The sequence below is a fragment of the Rutilus rutilus genome, assembly GCF_951802725.1.
Source record: "Rutilus rutilus genome assembly, chromosome: 3".
Classification (NCBI taxonomy): Eukaryota; Metazoa; Chordata; class Actinopteri; order Cypriniformes; family Leuciscidae; genus Rutilus; species Rutilus rutilus.
In genome coordinates, this window is record NC_140211.1 from 46,964,278 (window position 1) to 46,991,617 (window position 27,340).

Here is a 27,340-nt window from a genome sequence, read left to right on the forward strand (position 1 = left end):
AGGTAGCTTTGCAGGAAGGTTTCTTGGAGAAAGGATACTTTATATGAAAGGATATTAACATGCCTAAGACTTTTGCACAGTACTGTATACTGCTATACAAGCAGCACATTGACTACTCTAAAATATATTCAAGTTCCATTTCTATAGTATTGTCCCTTGAGAAGATATACTAAAATGTTTGCTGAAATGTGAGGGGTGTACTCACTTTTGTTAGATGCTGTAGGTCTATGCAATTAAATGTTAATATTATAAAACAAAAGATACATTTTGAAACATTTAAAAACAAGCTGGGTTTGCTGCACCGTCAGCAGCCACGCACCAATAAAAGGTCAGTAAAAAAAGTTGACAGAACAAAACAGCCTGATCTCTGTCCTGCAAAACCTATTTATGAGCAAACATGAAACATTTCTTTGCACGTGTCTTGCTGATTTATTTGGCGAGATGGACCCTGTGCGACAGAAACACAAAGCCCAGCATAACACATGATGGACTGCTTCACGGGCCCTTCATTAATTTCCCACCCTGCGTCTCCGGCCCTCATTTTGCTTTAGGCTTTGTTTTGTTCTTGGAGCCAATAGAAAAGGCGAAGAATAATTGATGCCCCGAGACTCCAGACAAGACAATAGGTCACAACAACAGCCACCGTTAGATCAAGCAGCCTAAGAAAAACTGGCCGAATATAATTCGGCCTTGTCGATCTCTGCGGACAAGAAGTGTTTCAGTAGCCTTTCTGAATGCAGGTCCCACCTGCTGCTGCTCAGAAAATATACACTTCACAGCCAGCAAAACACGTCCTGAGACGGCGGGCGTCGCGCTTTCATGTGAAACACGCCGTTTCCTTTTATGTGAAACTCAAGCTGTTTTATTCAAAATCTTTTGCATCGTGGCATTATTTCCATGACTATTAAGCACAATTCATCCCTCAGATGTTCATTACTGTAATGCATCCAGATATTTCACTAAGAAATTTCACTGTAAACCTGAATAAGTTGGCAAAACTCAAAATAATGTAGGTAATCAATTCCATCACAATTTTTAAGTTAAGAAATTCAAAGTTTAAGCGAACAGAACTTGCATATTTTTATTTTGTACTCATTTATTTTAATTGCTCTTAACTTGAAATATTATTTGAGTAAGCTAATTCATACATGTAATGTAAAATTATCATGTAATCTCAACCTAAATTTTTTTTGTAGTGGAAAATTGGCTAGAGGCGCGGCAGTGGACGTGAGCTGAATTGTAGCGTTGCCAAGTCAAGACTAACCAATTCATGATTTAATTCATGCCAAATTCGGAAATTATCACTTTAGTACTTTGGGCAGGCAATAACATATAAAAAAAAAAAAAAAAAAAATTATATATATATATATATATATATATCGTCGCTGTCCGATGAAAACCGCGTATGTCCATTTTGCAGATTTTGAGATTTTTCGACGGATAGAATGTCCAGGTTCATTTCCGTATACAGTATGCTTCACATGTCTAAATGACCAATGAAAAGTTGTGAAATCATGTCATCTGATTTTCACGTATATCCATTTGGTGTCAAAGCTGTCAATCACGCCGCGTATCTCCGGCCCTGTGGAGGCATCTCGCCGATCTAAGCATCTCTGTAAGCTCAGCATTGGATAGCCGAATAACTCTGTGAGGTAAAGTATCAGCAAACGTTTGTTTTTGACAACTGTTCAAGTTTATTATATATTCGCAATATATTCACAACTGTTATTTACCGGTAAATGGTCTCTAGACGAAGTAGTTGTCACTGTTTATTGTGGAGATGTTCACGCACGGTTCTGTTAACTTAAGCAATACTTTTAAGGTAGTCTAATATTTTTCTGACTAATAAATTACTGACACAGTAAAGGGTAGATTTAAATAAAGAATAACGAATTTTAAAAAAAGAAAAAATGAAATTTAAATAAAGAAAAAACGAAATTTAAATAAAGAAAAATGACATTTAAATAAAGAAAAACGAAATTAAGTTAAATTAAAAACGAGATTAATTTAGATTGATAACGGATAAAAAGGCTAATAGCCTACATGTTGGGTCCGTGTACTTTTTCGTTAATTCATTATTCTATTTCGGAATGAAAGATGAAATGTAAAAAAAAGGGTGCAGCTTGTTTTTTTTGTTTAAAAGAAAAAAACAGAAATGGCTGTATTTTCTTGTACATAGCATAGCCTACTTTGTTATGATTTTAGTATCATAATGATTAATAAATGCACGCACAATTATCCGTGAACTTTATTTGTACAAATTGCTGCACATTCATTTAATTCTGCATTTTGCACACTCAAGTTGAAAGGCTTCAAATCGAGTCTGTAGGTCTACTATACTGTTGAAAGTATGAAAAGTGAACAGTAATAGGATGCACAATTTGAGACGGGTCAGACATGATTTTGACCACTTCATTAAGTTTTGTTTTGTAGAAAGCCTTTCTTTAAAGTGAATTTCGTTTTGTATAAATTGTATCTTAATTTTAATCAATTTTTCATCAACCAATTGCCTGGAGTGGATTTAATAAATAAGAAGCAAATATATAGCAGACAATATAATCATGGAAGCGCCCGCGCGGTCACTTGCATTGCACGTTAACTGGAGCGCATCTCATCCTAACGAAACTCAGTGTATGCCTCACACAGACATGAGAAAGACATCAAATACACAAAGCTTGAAAAGTCTTTAAACGAAATAATTCAAAACGAAAAAAAAAAAATGGCTCTCTGATTATGTATGATTATATGATCATATAGCCTAGCCTATTTTGTGAATTGTTCATTCCCGGTTGGCACACATTTTGCTGCCCTTACAAAAGTGCCGCTCTAGGCAATTGCCTAGTTCGCCTATATGGACGCACCGGCCCTGGGGTCAGCAATGAGTGTATTGATTCATTGTCCCTTCATAGTTTGCAAGAGACATTTAATAAACTGAGACGTAGGCTATTTAATAAACTGAGCGTAGCCTATTCATCTGTCAATATGAAACGCGACTTGGCCATTCTAATTAATGATCGGAAGAACGCGTATCGACCACCGTTATTGTAAAATATGCACGTATGTCCATTTAAACTCGATTTTGGTCAAATGTGGATTATATCATTACACTGGCAAGAATATGGTTACATTTAAAGATGCCGTACCAAGTATGACAATGCTACGTTCAACTGCTTTTGAAATTACGGTGTTTTTTTCACTTCCTGAAAAGTAACCGTTTTGGACATACGTGAGTTTCATCGGGCAGCGACGATATATATATATATAGGGTTGTTTATATAGGGTCCATCATCTCGCCAAATAAATGAGCGAGACACGTGCAAAGAAATGTTTCATGTTTGCTCATAAATAGGTTTAGCAGGACGGAGATCAGACGGTTTTGTTCTTTTTTTTTTTTTAAAGGCAGCGGGCCAAATCAGTTGCCAGGCCACCGGGAATTCTTCCGGCGCTCCCGTTGGCCAGTCCAGGCCTGTTCCTTATATTGTTGCTGTGGTCTGTTTTAATCTGTTAGTAAAAGTAAACACAAACACATTTAAAAGTAACCAAATTTAATTATTCAATTTCACATACATACATACATACATACATACATACATACACTCTAATGGCTAATATTCATATTATGTTACAGGCCAATGTGTATAAAACATCCAGATGAATGTGTATCTTGATATTTCAAGTGATTCCTCACAATTTTAGGTTATTAAATCCATTTCAATCTGTTTGCAGAAAAGCAGGTGAGTAAAATGGGAAATGTTTGTTTCAGTTCGGGAAGATACTGAGTCCAGCGGTCGCTACCGTTCCAGTCCTGACAGAAACAAAACAAATGAAAAAAACATCAATACTAGCACTGTGGCAGCATCTATGATAGAAACATTAAATACAACACGAAACACACTCGACTTCCATGCATTACAGAGCAAAAACAGTAGAGACTTAAAGGTGCTGTATGTAACTTTTTCACTCTACTAAAGCATAAAATACCATAATATGTTTGCAGATATTTAGGAAACATGCTGAGTTCACATACTCGTTTATCTGAAAAACACTTCTACAGGCAGTTATTTTACTTTGAAATGTGCATTCTGTCTTGGAATGTCTGATTTTGTTTTGGTCTGTGTGATCTCGCCCTAGCCTGGAAATCCAGACCTAAATCTGAAAGATTAATGGTCTGGCATCGATTAATGAAAATCGGCCAGCTCGAGGGGCAGCACCAAGCATGCATTTGAAAATCTCACTGCACGCAATTGGATAACACTACGACCAATCACAACAATAAACCCCATATGCTTAGCTACCAGCGAAGCTAACTGGTAGATTAGACTCTTGCCATATCCTGTCGGCAAAACAGCAAAAACGCCCTTCTTGCAAAGGAACGATTCGAGCGCCGTCTTCTGTTCCTCTTTTAGATAAAAAGCCAAGTCTAACTCGTTCATTGTAGCGGCCAAAGCCGTTTCAAACAACTGGTGTTCATCCATAGCCATCTTGCAATGTTTACAAATGACTTCGACGTCACAGCGCTGTTGTCATCTGTTTAGCTCGCCTCTGGCCCGCCTATATCGGATAACCCAATGTGATTGGTGCAGCTCGGATACAAGGGCATATTTAATGAGCATCATTACGTGACGCCAGAGTAAACTCGCTGAGCAAATTCAACTTTGGATTTCCAGTGTAATCTCGGCCACTGCCAGTTCACCCAATAGTATACCCCGGGATTCCAGTTCCAGAAACACAGCGTATTGCAGCCAGCAAACAAACTGGGTCAGAGATTGCAGATTCTACCCAACCAAAAATGCCTTGGTATCCATCTAAAAAAAAATCTATGAACGAGAGCATATTAAAACGGAGATAAATCAACTCATCAACTTACAGTGTAAGTCTCATCGGCTTTCATTGTGAATTGTGCTTGTTCCTGTTGTGTGTCCTAAAACTGGCGGGTGGGGGAAACGACGATCTCCGATATTTAGAATTTGGACTACAGTACCTATTTTGACAACTAGCTGTCATTCTTACAGACTGCACCTTAAATGTGTGAATGTAGACTACACTATGCATTGTCATTTAATTAATAATATTAGGGCTACACGATATTGTAAAACAAACTGACATTGCAAAATTTTGTTTTTCTGCTATATATATTTTGTGATACGAAAACAATTTCACCAGATGATTTGAATAGTTGTATTTGTAAAGAATTAATAATTCTAGAATGATTGATTGGGGTGGTTTTGTAGGAATTGCATCTGCATAGAAAATAATAATCAAATTGCAAGCATAGATAAATACAACAGAACAAAGATAGAAATAAAATAAGTAGTGCTTTATGTTTTTCAGGTAAATCTAACTGTATTCAGGTACAGACATTAAAAAAAATCTAATGTAAAATTAATAAATTCTTCACTGTATAAATGAAATATAATATAATTAATTAAAGCTGCAAGCAGCGATGAAAGGGCCCTCGCACCCGTGCCGCCGCCACCCGGTGGCTTTAGGAAGACAGAGCATGGTTGGACAATGTGCATTTAAGGAGGTATATATAGTAGTTGCTAGCAGGTTTAGTATGTTTTTAGCATGCTTAGTACACAATAGTTATGTGGTTAGTACTGCATTACTGTGTTAACCATGTCAGTTTCTGTTGCCAGTAGGTGGGGCTATGTCTATATCTGAATATCGCTATGTAGATGTGTTCAGTGCAGGACTTTTATCAAACATGTGGAGTTTGGGGCAGATTGGACATTGTATGCTTGAGTTACAACAACTTCCTTTAGCATTTCTAGCATGTTTTATGATGTTTCTAGCATATTACATATTAAAGGGTTAGTTCACCCAAAAATTTAAATTCTGTCAGTAATTACTCACCCTCATGTTGTTCCAACCGCGTAAGACCTTCGTTCATCTTCGGAACACAAATTAAGATATTTTTGATGAAATCTGAGCCATGTTTCACTCCTCCATAGGCTTCCAGTGTGACCGAAACTTGCTGGCCCAGAAAAGTTATTAAAGAGATCGTTAATATAGTCCAAGTGACTCCAGTGGCTCAATCTTAAGTATATCAAGCGACGAGAATACTTTTTGTGCGCAAAAACAAACAAAAATAACGACTTTATTCCACTATTCATTTCCTTCTCTCTGGATGTCTAGTTGGTTTGCGTAGTGTTTTTGCGCAGCGCGTCTGTGTCACACGTCACCACGTAGGCTCACTATTGGCCGACGCCGGTCATGTGTGTGTTGCGTGATGACGTGCAACACAGACGCGCAGCGCAAACACACTACGAGGCCCAGAGAGAAGGAAATGAAAAGTGGAATAAAGTCGTTATTTTTGTTTGTTTTTGCGCACAAAAAGTATTCTCGTCGCATGATAAACTTAATGTAGTGCCACTGTAGTTACTTGGACTATTTTAACGATGTTTTAATAACTATTCTGGGCCGGTGAGTTTCGGTCACACTGGAAGCCTATGGAGGAGTCAAAATTCTGTCAGATTTCATCAAAAATATCTTAATTTGTGTTCCGAAGATGAACGAAAGACTTACATGGTTGGAACAACATGAGGGTGAGTAATTACTGACAGAATTTTCATTTTTGGGTGAACTAACCCTTTAATTTTGGGGTAGATTGGACATTGAATGCCTGAGTTACAGCAAATTCATATTTAATTGCAGTAATAGGATGCTTTAACACTTAGCTAAGTATTTGATTGCATGTTTCTAGTATGTTGCTAACATGTTTAGCAGTTGGTGACACTTTTTTATATGTTATTAGGAGTCCAGAATAGTGTTAAACGTCACTTCCTGTTGCCAGCAGGCGGCGCTATGACTATATCTGAATATGAGCATGGACTTGTGTTCAGGAGATAACTATTATCAAACGTGTGAAGTTTGGGGTAGATTGGACATTGTATGCCTAAGTTACAACAACTTCCTTTAGCATTTCTAGCATGCTTTAGAACTTAGCTATGTGTTGCTAGCATGTTTATTGCATGTTACATATTAAGTTTGGGGCAGATTGGACATTCCATGCCTGTGTTACAGCAAATTCATATTTAATTGCAGCAATAGCATGCTTTAGCACTTAGCTAAGTGTTTGCTAATATGTTTCTAGTATGTTGTTAGCATGTTTAGCACTTGCTGGCACTTTTTTATATGTTATCAGGAGTCCACAACAGTGTTTAACATGTCACTTCCTGTTGCCAGCAGGCGGTGCTATGACTGTAACTGAATGAGCATGGTCATGTGTTCAGGACAGAACGCTTATCAAAAGTGTGAAGTTTGGCGCAGATTGGACATTGCCTTCTTGAGTAACAACAACATCCTGTTTCATTGAATTAGCTAAGTATTGCTAGCATGTTTTAACATGTTTCTAGCATTTTTAGAAGTCAGTGGCATTTTTAACATGTTGCTAGAACGGCATCAACGTGTTAAACATGACACTTCCTGTTACCAGTAGGTGGCGCTATTACTATAACTGAATATTCTCATGTAGATGTGTTCAGGCCATGACTCTTATCAAACGTGTGAAGTCTGGGGCAGATTGGACATTCTGTGCCTGAGTTACAACAAATTTCTATTTAATTGCAGTAATAGCATGCTTTAGCACTTAGCTAAGTGTTTGCTAGCATGTTTTAGCATGTTTCTAGTATGTTGTTAGCATGTTTAGCACTTGCTGGCACTTTTTTATATGTTATCAGGAGTCCACAAGAGTGTTAAACATGTCACTTCCTGTTGCCAGCAGGTGGCGCTATGACTATAACTGAATATGAGCATGGTCATGTGTTCAGGACAGAACGCTTATCAAAAGTGTGAAGTTTGGGGCAGATTGGACATTCCATGCCTTAGTTACAGCAACTTCCTATTTATTTGCAGCAATAGCATGCTTTAGCACTTAGCTAAGTGTTTGCTAACATGTTTCTAGTATGTTGTTAGCATGTTTAGCACTTGCTGGCACTTTTTTATATGTTATCAGGAGTCCACAACAGTGTTTAACATGTCACTTCCTGTTGCCAGCAGGTGGCGCTATGACTGTAACTGAATATGAGCATGGTCATGTGTTCAGGACAGAACGCTTATCAAAAGTGTGAAGTTTGGCGCAGATTGGACATTGCCTTCTTGAGTAACAACAACATCCTGTTTCATTGAATTAGCATGCTTTAGCACTTAGCTAAGTATTGCTAGCATGTTTTAACATGTTTCTAGCATTTTTAGAAGTCAATGGCATTTTTAACATGTTGCTAGAACGGCATCAACGTGTTAAACATGACACTTCCTGTTACCAGTAGGTGGCGCTATTACTATAACTGAATATTCTCATGTAGATGTGTTCAGGCCATGACTCTTATCAAACGTGTGAAGTTTGGGGCAGATTGGACATTACGTGCCTGAGTTACAGCAAATTCCTATTTAATTGCAGTAATAGCATGCTTTAGCACTTAGCTAAGTGTTTGCTAGCATGTTTTAGCATGTTTCTAGTAAGTTGTTAGCATGTTTAGCACTTGCTGGCACTTTTTTATATGTTATCAGGAGTCCACAAGAGTGTTAAACATGTCACTTCCTGTTGCCAGCAGGTGGCGCTATGACTGTAACTGAATATGAGCATGGTCATGTGTTCAGGACAGAACGCTTATCAAAATTGTGAAGTTTGGGGCAGATTGGACATTCCATGCCTGAGTTACAGCAACTTCCTGTTTCATGGCGAAACATCAAAATTTGTCAGGCCGCCGAGGGCCCGCCCTTCGACGAAAACTCAAGATCTTCGCAATTTAACGTCGCAAAGGCCTTAAGATTACACTCACCAAATTTGAAGATGATCAGATTAAAACTGTAGGAGGAGTTCGTTAAAGTACGAGGCCTGAAAATGGCAAAAAGTGCACAAAAATCAGAGAGGAAGTTGAAAATGGCTGACTTCCTGTTGTGTTTAGAGCTATGCTCCAAGAGACTTTTTTGTAGGTATTAGGTCATTACACATATGTACCGAATTTCGTATACGTACGTGGAACACAGCGGGAGGCGCACTCTGTTGAACTTTTATAGGTGGCGCTATCGAGCCATTTTGCCCCGCCCAATTCTGAAACCTATATCAGATGTAAATTTTCGCCAGTTCTGACGCGTGTGCAAAGTTTCGTGAGTTTTCGAGCATGTTTAGGCCCTCAAAAATGCAATTAAATGCGGAGAAGAATAATAATAATAATAAATATAAATATAGCTGCGAGCAGCGATTACGGGCCCAAGCCGGTGGCACCGCAACCCCGGTGCCTTTAGTTACCTAAAGGCACCGGGGTGGCGGTACCGCCGGCTTGGGCCCTCCATCGCTGCTCGCAGCTATATTTATATATATATATATATATATATATATATATATACATACATACACACACATACATATATATGTATATATATATATATATATATATATATATATATATTATTGTTCAAAAGTTTGGGGTCAGTAAGATTTTTAATGTTTTTAGGAGAAGTCTCTTCTGCTCACCAAGGCTGCATTTATTGATTAAAAATACAAACAAAAACAGTAATATTGTGAAATATTATTCCAATTTAAAACAGCTGTTTTCAATTTTTAAATATTTTACATAGTAATTCATTTCTGTGATCAAAGTTGAGTTTTCAGCATCATTACTCCAGTCTTCAGTGTCACATGATCCTTCAGAAATCATACTAATATGATGATTGATGCTCAATAAATATTCATTATTATTTTCAATGTTGAAAACAGTTGTGTACAGATTTTTTTTTTCAAAATGCTTTGATGAATGTTAGTTCAAAAGAACAGCATATATTTCAAATATATATTTTTTTAACATTATAAATGTCTTTACTGTAACTGTTGATCACATCCTTCATAAATAGAAGTACTGATTTATTTTATTTATTTACCCCAAAAATAACATTTTAATTATTACTAACCCAAAACTTTTGAGCGGTAGTGTTTAACGTTACAAAAGCTTTAGATTTCAGATAAATGCTGTTCTTTTGAACTTTCTATTCATCAAAGACTGTACACAACTGTTTTCGACATTTAAAATAATAATGAATGTTTCTTGAGTATCAATCATCATATTAGAATAATTTCTGAAGGATCATGTGACAGTGACGACTGGAGTAATGATGCTGAAAACTCAGCTTTGATCACAGGAATAAATAACAGTTTAAAATATATTAAAATAGAAAGCAGCTGTTTTAAATTGGAATAATATTTTACAATATTACTGTTTTTGTTTGTATTTTTAATCAAATATATGCAGCCTTGGTGAGCAGAAGAAACTTCTCTGTTATGTGCGCGCCACAGACTGCACGCACGTCCGCTTAGAGTTCCGCCTTTTGCCTTCCGTCAATATTACGTTATTAGAAAAATATTTTTTTAGAGAATCGATTTTTTGACATTTGTGAATCGATTCAGAATCGTCCACGTCCGCATCGCGATGCATCTAAGAATAATTTTTTTCTCCCACCCCTAGATTTCATACAAATAAACAGTTACAATTAAGTCACTTACATTTTAGATGCAATGTTGACTGTTTTTGTTCTGTTTCAGCAGCGAAAATAGTTCAACAAAGATCACGGCAGAACCATCACTTATCACGTGTTTTCTCATAACTGAACGATTCAGCATTTTTAACGAATCGGTTGACTCAAAGATTGAATGATCAATCCATAAACATCTGTCTTAATCATGATCGACTCATTCGAACGAATCGTTTGAACGAATGAATCAATGACTCGCTTATTAAGATGGATGCCTGGCGACACCTAATGGCGGTTTAGTGTTGTTTAAAAGCATCATTCTTTCCCACATGTGTGTGATTTGTGTGTGCAACATTATCATTATTTTTCTTTCACTATTATATTAGCGATTTAAAAGCACCCACTCGTGTCACACGTCGATTAACCGGTGGGAAAATATCCTCAGACACATACCTAATAAATGTATATTTAAATACAATATTGGCCTACCTGGTAAAAAGTTTTATATACTATTTTGATGTCCTTTTGGACACAAGAGGGCAGTATAGCCCTATGTTTGCTTTTTTGTTGAACCAAATAGCACTAAATAGCCTGTTTTAACTTTTTCATTCTTCTTGAATTGCAAAAACAGAATAAAATGGGTTTAGTTGTGATATTTGCATTCTTTTATATAGAAATAAATGGTATATAATTACATTTTTAGAAGATTTTTAGTGTTTCCTTTTTGGACATTACTTTAATCCCTCGCCATAGCAAAACCGTTTAAGATATTTATTATCCATTCACAATTTAGCATATTTAATGTAGTTTCATCATGTTGAAAAAGTTTGGTACGAATAAAATAAATAGTTTAAGAGGAGTGGCTAAAAATTCAGAGGCTGATTTAGCAAAAAAAATCACATTCAGACCAAAATATCTGACTTCCTGATGGCCAGAGCTATTGAATGTAAATTAGAAAGTTGTCCGGCTTGATGAGAACAATATACAAACTATTTTTTCTTTACTGTAGTTAAAACTAACCCCCCCACTTTTGTCAAAAGCATGTTGAAAGTGACACACTTCCTGCTGCCAGTTGGTGGCGCTATAACTTTGACTCACAATAGCTACATCGATCTGATCGGCCTCTTACCACGAACACACTGCTGAAGTTTCATCAAGATCAGTTAATGTATGCAGAAGTTATTCCACTTCGTGTTTCTCTTTTCTCGCCATAAATTCGATTCCTCGCCACAGCCAAACCGTTCGAGATATCAAAAATCTGTTCGCAATTTAGCATCCTCAATGTCTTGACTTCATGCTGACTGAGTTTGGAGGTGATTGAATGAATTCTCTAGGAGGAGTACATCACATTCCACAGCAAGCGTTTTCCAAACAACCCATAATAGCCGACTTCCTGTTGGGCTGGCGTGAAACTTGACAGAGGGAAAGTTGTTCGGCCCCATGAAATCTATATGTGTACCAAGTTTCATATTAATTCATGCAAGCGTATTTGATATATGGACCAAGTTTTCAGACCCTGTTCAAGAGGGCGCTGTTGAGCCCCCCTGCCACGCCCGTTTCTGAAACTTTTCACATGTCTACTGGCTAATAAGTGTTATGTGTCTGTCGAGTTTCATCCAATTTCAAGCATGTTAAGAGTCTCAAACGCATCCGAAAAGAATATTAAAATTTGATGCGTTGCCACGGCAACAGTATCTAAGATATCAATAATCCTTTCACAGGTCTACATCTGCCGTGTGTTTACATTATACACATAAAGTTTGAAGCAAATCGGGTAAAATTAAGAGGGTGACTTCAAAGCATTTTGAAAGGGACACACTTCCTGCTGCCAGTTGGTGGCGCTATAACTTTGACTCACAATAGTCACATCCTTGTGATCGGCCTCTTACAACAAACACACTGCGAAAGTTTCATCAAGATCAGTTAATGTATGCAGAAGTTATAACACACTTCCTGTGTACCATTATTCGCCATAAATTCGTTTCCTCGCCACAGCCAAACCGTTCGAGATATCAAAAATCCGTCCGCAATTTAGCATCCTCAATGTCTTGACTTCATGCACACCGAGTTTGGTTGTGATTGGACGAATATTCTAGGAGGAGTATTTCAAATTCCAGAGGATGCGTTTTTCAAACAACCCATAATAGTTGACTTCCTGTTGGGCTGGTGTAAAACTTAGAGCACGAAAGTTGTTCGGCCCGATGAGATCTATATGTGTACTGAGTTTCATATTATTATATGCAAGCGTGTTTGATTTATAGACCAAGTTTTCGGACACCATTCCAGGGGGCGCTGTCGAGCCCCCGTGCCACGCCCGGGTACCAGCTTCAGTCCGGCCCTGATGGCCGCAGGTTCTGATGTGTGTGCAAAATTTCAAGAGTTTTTGAGCATGTTAAGGGCCCCAAAAGTGCCCAAAAGGTTGACAAAATAATAATAATAATAATAAATAATCCTACCGGAAACAATAGGGCCTTCGCCCTTTCAGGGCTTGGGCCCTAATTAAAGCTGCAAGCAGCGATGAAAGGGCCCTCGCACCCGTGCCATCAACACTCGGTGGCTTTAGGAAGACAGAGCATGGTTGGGCAATGCACATTTAAGGATGTATATATAGTAAGAGTATGTCAAAGTCAGTTACAAAATGTTTTGTATAATGGTGTTAATAGCATGCTTCATGACTCAGCTAAGTGTTGCTAGCATGTTTAGTATGTTTCTAGCATGCTTAGTACACAATAATTATGTGGTTAGTACTGCATTACTGTGTTAACCATGTCATTTTATGTTGCCAGTAGTTGGGGCTATGTCTATATCTGAATATCGCTATGTAGATGTGTTCAGTGCAGGACTTTTATCAAACATGTGAAGTTTGGGGCAGATTGGACATTGTATGCTTGAGTTACAACAACTTCCTTTAGCATTTCTAGCATGTTTTATGATGTTTCTAGCATTTTACATATTAATTTTGGGGTAGATTGGACATTGCATGCCTGAGTTACAGCAAATTCATATTTAATTGCAGTAATATCATGCTTTAGCACTTAGCTAAGTGTTTGCTAGTATGTTTTAGCATTTCTCTAGTATGTTGGTAGGATATTTAGCACCTACTGGCATTTTTTTATATGTTATTAGGAGTCCAGAACAGTGTTAAACGTCCCTTCCTTTTGCCAGCAGGCGGCGCTATGACTATAACTGAATATGAGCATGGACATGTGTTCAAAAGATAACTCTTATCAAACGTGTGAAGTTTGGGGTAGATTGGACATTTTATGCTTAAGTTACAACAACTTCCTTGAGCTTTTATAGCATGCTTTAGAACTTAGCTAAGTGTTGCTAGCATGTTTCTTGCATGTTACATATTAAGTTTGGGGCAGATTGAACATCCCATGCCTGTGTTACAACAAATTCCCATTTAATTGCAGTAATATCATGATTTAGCACTTAGCTAAGTGATTGATAGCATGTTTTAGCTAGCATGTTTCTAGTATGTTGCTAGCCTGTTTAGCACCTGCTGGCACTTTTTTATATGTTATTAGGAGACCACAACAGTGTTTAACATGTCACTTCCTGTTGCCAGTAGGTGGCGTTATGACTATAACTGAATATGAGCATGGATGTGTGTTCATGACAGAACGCTTATCAAACGTGTGAAGTTTGGTGCAAATTGGACATTGCCTTCTTGAGTAACAACAACGTCATGTTTCATTGAATTAGCATGCTTTAGCACTTAGCTTAGTATTGCTAGCATGTTTTAACATGTTTCTAGCATGTTTAGAAGTCAATGGCATTTTTAACATGTTGCTAGAACGGCATCAACGTGTTAAACATGACACTTCCTGTTACCGGTAGGTGGCGCTATTACTATAACTGAATATTCTCATGTAGATGTGTTCAGGCCATGACTCTTATCAAACGTGTGAAGTTTGGGGCAGACTGGACATTCCGTGCCTGTGTTACAGCAAATTCCTATTTAATTGCAGTAATAGCATGCTTTAGCACTAAGCTAAGTGTTTGCTAGCATGTTTTAGCATGTTTCTAGTATGTTGTTAGCATTTTTAGCACATGCTGGCACTTTTTAATATGTTATTAGGAGTCCACAACAGTGTTTAACATGTCACTTCCTGTTGCCAGCAGGTGGCGCTATGACTGTAACTGAATATGAGCATGGTCATGTGTTCAGGACAGAACGCTTATCAAAAGTGTGAAGTTTGGGGCAGATTGGACATTGCCTTCTTGAGTAACAACAACATCCTGTTTCATTGAATTAGCATGCTTTAGCACTCAGCTAAGTTTTGCTAGCATGTTTTAACATGTTTCTAGCATGTTTAGAAGTCAATGGCATTTTTAACATGTTGCTAGAACGGCATCAACGTGTTAAACATGACACTTCCTGTTACCAGTAGGTGGCGCTATTACTATAACTGAATATTCTCATGTAGATGTGTTCAGGCCATGACTCTTATCAAACGTGTGAAGTTTGGGGCAGATTGGACATTCCGTGCCTGAGTTACAGCAAATTCCTATTTAATTGCAGTAATAGCATGCTTTAGCACTTAGCTAAGTGTTTGCTAGCATGTTTTAGCATGTCTCAAGTATGTTGTTAGCATGTTTAGCACTTGCTGGGACTTTTTTATATGTTATCAGGAGTTCACAACAGTGTTAAACATGTCACTTCCTGTTGCCAGCAGGTGGCGCTATGACTGTAACTGAATATGAGCATGGTCATGTGTTCAGGACAGAACGCTTATCAAAAGTGTGAAGTTTGGGGCAGATTGGACATTCCATGCCTGAGTTACAGCAACTTCCTGTTTCATGGCGAAACATCAAAATTTGTCAGGCCGCCGAGGACCCGCCCTTTGACGAAAACTCAAGATCTTCGCAATTTAACGTCGCAAAGGCCTTAAGATTACACTCACCAAATTTGAAGATGATCAGATTAAAACTGTAGGAGGAGTTCGTTAAAGTACGAGGCATGAAAATGGCAAAAACTGCACAAAAATCTGAGAGAAAGTTGAAAATGGCTGACTTCCTGTTGTGTTTAGGGCTACGCTCCAAGAGACTTTTTTGTAGGTATTAGGTCCTTACATGTATGTACCGAATTTCGTACACGTACGTCGAACATAGCGGGAGGCGCACTCCGTTGAACTTTTATAGGTGGCGCTGTCGAGCCATTTTGCCCCGCCCAATTCTGAAACCTATATCAGATGTAAATTTTCGCCAGTTCTGACGCGTGTGCAAAGTTTCGTGAGTTTTCGAGCATGTTTAGGCCCTCAAAAATGCGATTCAATGCGGAGAAGAATAATAATAATAATAATAATAAACAGAGCAATTCCAAGAGGGTCCTCACACCATCGGTGCTCGGGCCCTAATAATAATAAACAGAGCAATTCCAAGAGGGTCCTCACACCATCGGTGCTCGGGCCCTAATAAAAAGCTGCAAGCAGCGATGAAAGGGCCCTCGCACCCGTGCCATCAACACTCGCTGGCTTTAGGAAGACAGAGCATGGTTGGGCAATGTACATTTAAGGAGGTATATATAGTAAGAGTATGTCAAAGTCAGTTACAAAATGTTTTGTATAATGGTGTTAATAGCATGCTTCATGACTATCTGAATATCGCTATGTAGATGTGTTCAGTGCAGGACTTTTATCAAACATGTGAAGTTTGGGGCAGATTGGACATTGCCTTCTTGAGTAACAACAAAGTCATGTTTCATTGAATTAGCATTCTTTAGCACTTAACTAAGCATTGTTAGCATGTTTTAACATGTTTCTAGCATGTTTAGAACTCAGTGGCATTTTTAACATGTTGCTAGAACGGCATCAACGTGTTAAACATGTCACTTCCTGTTGCCAGTAGGTGGCACTATTACTATAACTGAACATTCTCATGTAGATGTGTTCAGGACAGAACGCTTATCAAAAGTGTGAAGTTTGGGGCAGATTGGACATTCCATGCCTGAGTTACAGCAAATTCATATTTAATTGCAGTAATATCATTCTTTAGCACTAAGCTAAGTGTTTGCTAGCATGTTTTAGCATGTTTCTAGTATGTTGTTAGCATGTTTAGCACATGCTGGCACTTTTTTATATGTTATTAGGAGTCCACAACAGTGTTTAACATGTCACTTCCTGTTGCCAGCAGGTGGCGCTATGACTGTAACTGAATATGAGCATGGTCATGTGTTCAGGACAGAACGCTTATCAAAAGTGTGAAGTTTGGGGCAAATTGGACATTGCCTTCTTGAGTAACAACAACATCCTGTTTCATTGAATTAGCATGCTTTAGCACTTAGCTAAGTATTGCTAGCATGTTTTAACATGTTTCTAGCATGTTTAGAACTCAATGGTATTTTTAACATGCTACTAGAACGGCATCAACGTGTTAAACATGTCACTTCCTGTTGCCAGTAGGTGGCGCTATTACTATAACTGAATTTGAGCATAGACATGTGTTCAGGCCATGATTCTTATCAAACGTGTGAAGTTTGGGGCAGATTGGACATTCCATGCCTGAGTTACAGCAAATTCCTATTTAATTGCAGTAATAGCATGCTTTAGCACTTAGCTAAGTGTTTGCTAGCATGTTTCTAGTATGTTTCTAGTATGTTGTTAGCATGTTTAGCACTTGCTGGCACTTTTTTATATGTTATCAGGAGTTCACAACAGTGTTAAACATGTCACTTCCTGTTGCCAGCAGGTGGCGCTATGACTGTAACTGAATATGAGCATGGTCATGTGTTCAGGACAGAACGCTTATCAAAAGTGTGAAGTTTGGGGCAGATTGGACATTGCCTTCTTGAGTAACAACAACATCCTGTTTCATTGAATTAGCATGCTTTAGCACTCAGCTAAGTTTTGCTAGCATGTTTTAACATGTTTCTAGCATGTTTAGAAGTCAATGGCATTTTTAACATGTTGCTAGAACGGCATCAACGTGTTAAACATGACACTTCCTGTTACCAGTAGGTGGCGCTATTACTATAACTGAATATTCTCATGTAGATGTGTTCAGGCCATGACTCTTATCAAACGTGTGAAGTTTGGGGCAGATTGGACATTCCGTGCCTGAGTTACAGCAAATTCCTATTTAATTGCAGTAATAGCATGCTTTAGCACTAAGCTAAGTGTTTGCTAGCATGTTTTAGCATGTGTCTAGTATGTTGTTAGCATGTTTAGCACTTGCTGGCACTTTTTTATATGTTATCAGGAGTTCACAACAGTGTTAAACATGCCACTTCCTGTTGCCAGCAGGTGGCGCTATGACTGTAACTGAATATGAGCATGGTCATGTGTTCAGGACAGAACGCTTATCAAAAGTGTGAAGTTTGGGGCAGATTGGACATTGCCTTCTTGAGTAACAACAACATCCTGTTTCATTGAATTAGCATGCTTTAGCACTCAGCTAAGTTTTGCTAGCATGTTTTAACATGTTTCTAGCATGTTTAGAAGTCAATGGCATTTTTAACATGTTGCTAGAACGGCATCAACGTGTTAAACATGACACTTCCTGTTACCAGTAGGTGGCGCTATTACTATAACTGAATATTCTCATGTAGATGTGTTCAGGCCATGACTCTTATCAAACGTGTGAAGTTTGGGGCAGATTGGACATTCCGTGCCTGAGTTACAGCAAATTCCTATTTAATTGCAGTAATAGCATGCTTTAGCACTTAGCTAAGTGTTTGCTAACATGTTTTAGTATGTGTCTAGTATGTTGTTAGCATGTTTAGCACTTGCTGGCACTTTTTTATATGTTATCAGGAGTTCACAACAGTGTTAAACATGTCACTTCCTGTTGCCAGCAGGTGGCGCTATGACTGTAACTGAATATGAGCATGGTCATGTGTTCAGGACAGAACGCTTATCAAAAGTGTGAAGTTTGGGGCAGATTGGACATTCCATGCCTGAGTTACAGCAACTTCCTGTTTCATGGCGAAACATCAAAATTTGTCAGGCCGCCGAGGACCCGCCCTTCGACGAAAACTCAAGATCTTCGCAATTTAACGTCGCAAAGGCCTTAAGATTACACTCACCAAATTTGAAGATGATCAGATTAAAACTGTAGGAGGAGTTCGTTAAAGTACGAGGCCTGAAAATGGCAAAAAGTGCACAAAAATCAGAGAGGAAGTTGAAAATGGCTGACTTCCTGTTGTGTTTAGAGCTATGCTCCAAGAGACTTTTTTGTAGGTATTAGGTCCTTACACATATGTACCGAATTTCGTACACGTACGTGGAACACAGCGGGAGGCGCACTCCGTTGAACTTTTATAGGTGGCGCTATCGAGCCATTTTGACCCGCCCAATTCTGAAACCTATATCAGATGTAAATTTTCGCCAGTTCTGACGCGTGTGCAAAGTTTCGTGAGTTTTCGAGCATGTTTAGGCCCTCAAAAATGCAATTAAATGCGGAGAAGAATAATAATAATAAATATAGCTGCGAGCAGCGATTACGGGCCCAAGCCGGTGGCACCGCAACCCCGGTGCCTTTAGTTACCTAAAGGCACCGGGGTGGCGGTACCGCCGGCTTTGGCCCTCCATCGCTGCTCGCAGCTATATTTATATATATATATATATATATATATATATATATATATATATATATATATATATATATATATACATACATACATACACACACATACATATATATAATATATATATATATATATATATATATATATTATTGTTCAAAAGTTTGGGGTCAGTAAGATTTTTAATGTTTTTAGGAGAAGTCTCTTCTGCTCACCAAGGCTGCATTTATTGATTAAAAATACAAACAAAAACAGTAATATTGTGAAATATTATTCCAATTTAAAACAGCTGTTTTCAATTTTAAAATATTTTACATAGTAATTCATTTCTGTGATCAAAGTTGAGTTTTCAGCATCATTACTCCAGTCTTCAGTGTCACATGATCCTTCAGAAATCATACTAATATGATGATTGATGCTCAATAAATATTCATTATTATTTTCAATGTTGAAAACAGTTGTGTACAGATTTTTTTTTTTTTCAAAATGCTTTGATGAATGTAAAGTTCAAAAGAACAGCATATATTTCAAATATATATATATATATTTAACATTATGGGCCCTATCTTGCACCCAGCGCAATTGACTTTGTACACCGACGCATGTTTCATTCCTATTTTGCACCCGCGCAAAGCGCGCTTTTCCCTCCAAAGAAGCACGTCGCTAAACTAGGGAATGAATTTGCGCTCCCTGGGCGGTTCAGCGCAAAAAAGGAGGCGTGTTCCGGCGCAAACAATCCCTGGTGCTATTTTACTGTTCCATAAAACAATTGCGCCACTGGCCAGAAAAAACCTAGTCTAAAGTCAGTGGCGCGTTGCGCGTTGTTCATTATGCTATTTTAAGGGCGCATGCTTGACCATAATGTATAGCGTGCACAACGCTCATACACTGTGATTCTCTAATCTACACAGAAGCAGCAGTTTTCATTTTTGCAAATCATATTATTACAAACGATAGATAGATAGATAGATAGATAGATAGATAGATAGATAGATAGATAGATAGATAGATAGATAGATAGATAGATAGATAGATAAGTCAAGTCAAGTCAAGTCATTTTATTTGTATAGCACATTTAAACGAACGACATGTTGACCCAAAGTGCTTTACAAGTTAGAGCAGGAAAGGCAGAAACAATATGCCTTACAATTACATAAAAATGTGTGTAAGACACACATAAAAAAATATATATATATACTGTATATATCTGTATCAACATTTCAAAACAAAAAATAAAGCAAAAAGACATAATAAATTAAAGAGAATTAAAAGCAAGAGAATAAAAGTATGTTTTCAAATTTGTCTTAAAACTGACAATTGTGTTACAGATAGACAATTTATTATAAAAGCATACATCTAGCTTACACATTTACCCAAATTATCATACGCCTGAAGCTAATTTGGGTGTGTTTCTCCATCCCCAATGTCACTTCTCTCTCTTTTACGGCCGTGACGAGAGCGTTGCTCTCCTCGGCTGTGAACCGCTCCTGGCGCGCGCCTGGCAAATCCGCCGTTATAATAGCAATACGCCAAGGAAAAAGTGCGTCTGCTCTTAAAGGGAATGTGAGATGATGCTCTGATTGGTTTATTTCACGTTACGCCCAAACCACACCTATGAATAATGAAGCTACTTCAGACCAACCCGTTTTAGATTTGCGCCAGGCGCAAGAGTCATTTATCCCGCCGGGAAAATAGCAACAGCGCCAAGACCCGCCCACAAAGTTACTTGCGCTTTGCGCTTTGACACTTGCGTTTCAGATCGTTAAAATAGGGCCCTATAAATGTCTTTACTGTAACTGTTGATCAGTTTAACTCATCCTTCATAAATAAAAGTACTGATTTATTTGATTTCTTTCCCCCAAAAATAAAATTTTAATTATTACTAACCACAAACTTTTGAGCGGTAGTGTTTAACGTTACAAAAGCTTTAGATTTCAGATAAATGCTGTTCTTTTGAACTTTCTATTCATCAAAGACTGTATACAACTGTTTTCGACATTTAAAATAATAATGAATGTTTCTTGAGTATCAATCATCATATTAGAATAATTTCTGAAGGATCATGTGACAGTGACGACTGGAGTAATGATGCTGAAAACTCAGCTTTGATCACAGGAATAAATAACAGTTTAAAATATATTAAAATAGAAAGCAGCTGTTTTAAATTGGAATACTATTTTACAATATTACTGTTTTTGTTTGTATTTTTAATCAAATAAATGCAGCCTTGGTGAGCAGAAGAAACTTCTCTGTTATGTGCGTGCCACAGACTGCACGCACGTCCGCTTAGAGTTCCGCCTTTTGCCTTCCGTCAATATTACGTTATTAGAAAAATATTTTTTTAGAGAATCGATTTTTTGACATTTGTGAATCGATTCAGAATCGTCCACGTCTGCATCGCGATGCATCTAAGAATCAATTTTTTCTCCCACCCCTAGATTTCATACAACAGGTTAATAAACAGTTACAATTAAGTCACTTACATTTTAGATGCAATGTTGACTGTTTTTGTTCTGTTTCAGCAGCGAAAATAGTTAAACAAAGATCACGGCAGAACCATCACGCATCACGTGTTTTCTCATAACTGAACGATTCAGCATTTTTAACGAATCGGTTGACTCAAAGATTGAATGATCAATCCATAAACATCTGTCTTAATCATGATCGACTCATTCGAACGAATCGTTTGAACGAATGAATCAATGACTCGCTTATTAAGATGGATGCCTGGCGACACCTAATGGCGGTTTAGTGTTGTTTAAAAGCATCATTCTTTCCCACATGTGTGTGATTTGTGTGTGCAACATTATCATTATTTTTCTTTCACTATTATATTAGCGATTTAAAAGCACCCACTCGTGTCACACGTCGATTAACCGGTGGGAAAATATCCTCAGACACATACCTAATAAATGTATATTTAAATACAATATTGGCCTACCTGGTAAAAAGTTTTATATACTATTTTGATGTCCTTTTGGACACAAGAGGGCAGTATAGCCCTATGTTTGCTTTTTTGTTGAACCAAATAGCACTAAATAGCCTGTTTTTAACTTTTTCATTCTTCTTGAATTGCAAAAACAGAATAAAATGGGTTTAGTTGTGATATTTGTATACTTTTATATAGAAATAAATGGTATATAATTACATTTTTAGAAGATTTTTACCTGAATCCCTCGCCATAGCAAAACCGTTTGAGATATTTATTATCCATTCACAATTTAGCATATTTAATGTAGTTTCATCATGTTGAAAAAATTTGGTACGAATAAAATAAATAGTTTAAGAGGAGTGGCTAAAAATTCAGAGGCTGATTTTGCAAAAAAAATCACATTCAGACCAAAATATCTGACTTCCTGATGGCCAGAGCTATTGAATGTAAATTAGAAAGTTGTCCGGCTTGATGAGAACAATATACAAACTATTTTTTCTTTACTGTAGTTAAAAAGTAACCCCCCCACTTTTGTCAAAAGCATGTTGAAAGTGACACACTTCCTGCTGCCAGTTGGTGGCGCTATAACTTTGACTCACAATAGCTACATCCATCTGATCGGCCTCTTACCACGAACACACTGCTGAAGTTTCATCAAGATCAGTTAATGTATGCAGAAGTTATTCCACTTCCGTGTTTCTCTTTTCTCGCCATAAATTCGATTCCTCGCCACAGCCAAACCGTTCGAGATATCAAAAATCCGTCCGCAATTTAGCATCCTCAAAGTCTTGACTACATGCACACCGAGTTTGAAGGGGACACGGTGAATTTTCTAGGAGGAGTATTTCACATTCCACAGCAAGCGTTTTCCAAACAACCCATAATAGCCGACTTCCTGTTGGGCTGGCGTAAAACTTGACCGGGGTAAAGTTGTTCGGCCCGATGAGATCTATATGTGTACCGAGTTTCATATTAATTCATGCGAGCGTGTTTGATATATGGATCAAGTTTTAGAACCCCGTTCAAGGGGGCGCTGTTGAGCCCCCCAGCCACGCCCGGGTACCAGCTTTAGCCCGTCCCTGATGGCAGGGGGTTCTGACTTGTGTGCAAAGTTTCAAGAGTTTTTGAGCACGTTAAGGACCCCAAAAGCCCCTGAAACCTTGATTAACAATATAAATGCAATAGTCAAATCCCCCCCTCCCCTCACACACACAGAGACACAGAGAGAGGGAGAGAAAATTCTTCAGAAAATCCACATTCAAACCAAAATATCTCTCTTCCTGTTGGTCAGAGATAGTTCATGTAAATTAGAAAGTTGTCCGTCTTGATGAGAACAATACACATACCAAGTTTTGTTGCTGTTGATAAAACTAACCCCCCCACTTATGACTAAAGGTGGCGCTACTGAGCCCCTCACCACGCCCGTTTCTGAAACTTTGCACATGTCTACGGGCTAATAAATGTGATGTGTCTGTCGAGTTTCATCCAATTTCAAGTATGTTAAGAGTCTCAAAAGCATCAAAAAAGAATATTAAAGTTTGAAGCGTTGCCATGGCAACAGTATTAAAGATATCAAAAATCCTTTCACAGGTCTACATCTGCCGTGTGTTTACATTATACACATAAAGTTTGAAGCAAATCGGGTAAAAATAAGAGGGTGATTTCAAAGCATTTTGAAAGGGACACACTTCCTGCTGCCAGTTGGTGGCGCTATAACTTTGACTCACAATAGTCACATCCATGTGATCGGCCTCTTACAACGAACACACTGCTGAAGTTTAATCAAGATTAGTTAATGTATGCAGAAGTTATAACACACTTCCTGTTTCCATTATTCGCCATAAATTCGTGTCCTCGCCACAGCCAAACCGTTCGAGATATCAAAAATCCGTCCGCAATTTAGCATCCTCAATGTCTTGACTTCATTCCCACCGAGTTTGGTGGCGATCGGGTGAATTCCCTAGGAGAAGTGTTTCAAATACCAGACCATGCGTTTCCAAACAACCCATAATAGCCGACTTCCTGTTGGGCTGGCATAAAACTTAGAGCACGAAAGTTGTTCGGCCCGATGAGATCTACATGTGTATCGAGTTTCATATTATTACATGCAAGCGTGTTTGATTTATGGACACGTGTTCGGATCCCGTTCCAGGGGGCGCTGTCGAGCCCCCCTGCCACGCCCGGGTACCAGCTTCAGCCCGGCCCTGATGGCCGCGGGTTCTGACCTGTGTGCAAAGTTTCAAGAGTTTTCGAGCATGTTAAGGGCCCCAAAAGTGCCCGAAAGGTTGACAAAATAATAATAATAATAATAAATATAGCTGCGAGCAGCGATTACGGGCCCAAGCCGGTGGCACCGCAACCCCGGTGCCTTTAGTTACCTAAAGGCACCGGGGTGGCGGTACCGCCGGCTTTGGTCCTCCATCGCTGCTCGCAGCTATATTTATATATATATATATATATATATAAAAACATATATATATATATATATATATGTATTTATATATGTGTATATATATATATATATATATATATATATATATATATATATATACCGTTCAAAAGTTTGGGGTCAGGAAGATTTTTAATGTTTTTAGGAGAAGTCTCTTCTGCTCACCAAGGCTGCATTTATTGATTAAAAATACAAACAAAAACAGTAATATTGTGAAATATTATTCCAATTTAAAACAGCTGTTTTCAATTTTAAAATATTTTACATAGTAATTCATTTCTGTGATCAAAGTTGAGTTTTCAGCATCATTACTCCAGTCTTCAGTGTCACATGATCCTTCAGAAATCATACTAATATGATGATTGATGCTCAATAAATATTCATTATTATTTTCAATGTTGAAAACAGTTGTGTACAGATTTTTTTTTTTTCAAAATGCTTTGATGAATGTAAAGTTCAAAAGAACAGCATATATTTCAAATATATATATTTTTAACATTATAAATGTCTTTACTGTAACTGTTGATCAGTTTAACTCATCCTTCATAAATAAAAGTACTGATTTATTTTATTTCTTTCCCCCAAAAATAAAATTTTAATTATTACTAACCCAAAACTTTTGAGCGGTAGTGTTTAACGTTACAAAAGCTTTAGATTTCAGATAAATGCTGTTCTTTTGAACTTTCTATTCATCAAAGTCTGTACACAACTGTTTTCGACATTTAAAATAATAATGAATGTTTCTTGAGTATCAATCATCATATTAGAATAATTTCTGAAGGATCATGTGACAGTGACGACTGGAGTACTGATGCTGAAAACTCAGCTTTGATCACAGGAATAAATAACAGTTTAAAATATATTAAAATAGAAAGCAGCTGTTTTAAATTGGAATAATATTTTACAATATTACTGTTTTTGTTTGTATTTTTAATCAAATAAATGCAGCCTTGGTGAGCAGAAGAAACTTCTCTGTTATGTGCGCGCCACAGACTGCACGCACGTCCGCTTAGAGTTCCGCCTTTTGCCTTCCGTCAATATTACGTTATTAGAAAAATATTTTTTTAGAGAATCGATTTTTTGACATTTGTGAATCGATTCAGAATCGTCCACGTCCGCATCGCGATGCATCTAAGAATCAATTTTTTCTCCCACCCCTAGATTTCATACAACAGGTTAATAAACAGTTACAATTAAGTCACTTACATTTTAGATGCAATGTTGACTGTTTTTGTTCTGTTTCAGCAGCGAAAATAGTTAAACAAAGATCACGGCAGAACCATCACGCATCACGTGTTTTCTCATAACTGAACGATTCAGCATTTTTAACGAATCGGTTGACTCAAAGATTGAATGATCAATCCATAAACATCTGTCTTAATCATGATCGACTCATTCGAACGAATCGTTTGAACGAATGAATCAATGACTCGCTTATTAAGATGGATGCCTGGCGACACCTAATGGCGGTTTAGTGTTGTTTAAAAGCATCATTCTTTCCCACATGTGTGTGATTTGTGTGTGCAACATTATCATTATTTTTCTTTCACTATTATATTAGCGATTTAAAAGCACCCACTCGTGTCACACGTCGATTAACCGGTGGGAAAATATCCCCAGACACATACCTAATAAATGTATATTTAAATACAATATTGGCCTACCTGGTAAAAAGTTTTATATACTATTTTGATGTCCTTTTGGACACAAGAGGGCAGTATAGCCCTATGTTTGCTTTTTTGTTGAACCAAATAGCACTAAATAGCCTGTTTTTAACTTTTTCATTCTTCTTGAATTGCAAAAACAGAATAAAATGGGTTTAGTTGTGATATTTGTATACTTTTATATAGAAATAAATGGTATATAATTACATTTTTAGAAGATTTTTAGTGTTTCCTTTTTGGACATTACTTTAATCCCTCGCCATAGCAAAACCGTTTGAGATATTTATTATCCATTCACAATTTAGCATATTTAATGTAGTTTCATCATGTTGAAAAAGTTTGGTACGAATAAAATAAATAGTTTAAGAGGAGTGGCTAAAAATTCAGAGGCTGATTTTGCAAAAAAATTCACATTCAGACGAAATATCTGACTTCCTAATGGCCAGAGCTATTGAATGTAAATTAGAAAGTTGTCCGGCTTGATGAGAACAATATTCAAACTATTTTGTTTTTAACTGTAGTTAAAACTAACCCCCCCACTTTTGTCAAAAGCATGTTGAAAGTGACACACTTCCTGCTGCCAGTTGGTGGCGCTATAACTTTGACTCACAATAGCTACATCCATCTGATCGGCCTCTTACCACGAACACACTGCTGAAGTTTCATCAAGATCAGTTAATGTATGCAGAAGTTATTCCACTTCCGTGTTTCTCTTTTCTCGCCATAAATTCGATTCCTCGCCACAGCCAAACCGTTCGAGATATCAAAAATCCGTCCGCAATTTAGCATCCTTAAAGTCTTGACTACATGCACACCGAGTTTGAAGGGGACACGGTGAATTTTCTAGGAGGAGTATGTCACATTCCACAGCAAGCGTTTTCCAAACAACCCATAATAGCCGACTTCCTGTTGGGCTGGCGTAAAACTTGACTGGGGTAAAGTTGTTCGGCCCGATGAGATCTATATGTGTACCGAGTTTCATATTAATTCATGCGAGCGTGTTTGATATATGGATCAAGTTTTAGAACCCCGTTCAAGGGGGCGCTGTTGAGCCCCCCAGCCACGCCCGGGTACCAGCTTCAGCCCGGCCCTGATGGCCGTGGGTTCTGACCTGTGTGCAAAGTTTCAAGAGTTTTTGAGCACGTTAAGGACCCCAAAAGCCCCTGAAACCTTGATTAACAATATAAAAGCAATAGTCAAATCCCCCCCTCCCCTCACACACACACAGACACAGAGAGAGGGAGAGAAAATTCTTCAGAAAATCCACATTCAAACCAAAATATCTCTCTTCCTGTTGG

At 37.8% G+C, this 27,340-nt stretch overlaps 1 long non-coding RNA gene across 1 annotated transcript in view; it reads right to left on the reverse strand.

The window, feature by feature from the left end:
• Nucleotides 1–3,369: 3,369 nt before the first annotated feature.
• LOC311287783 overlaps nt 3,370–27,340 on the reverse strand; it is a 63,163-nt gene continuing 39,192 nt past the window's right edge. Inside the window, exon 3 of the long non-coding RNA XR_014626793.1 lies at nt 3,370–3,805. This is a non-coding gene — a long non-coding RNA (uncharacterized lncRNA). The remainder of the gene's footprint in view (nt 3,806–27,340) is intronic.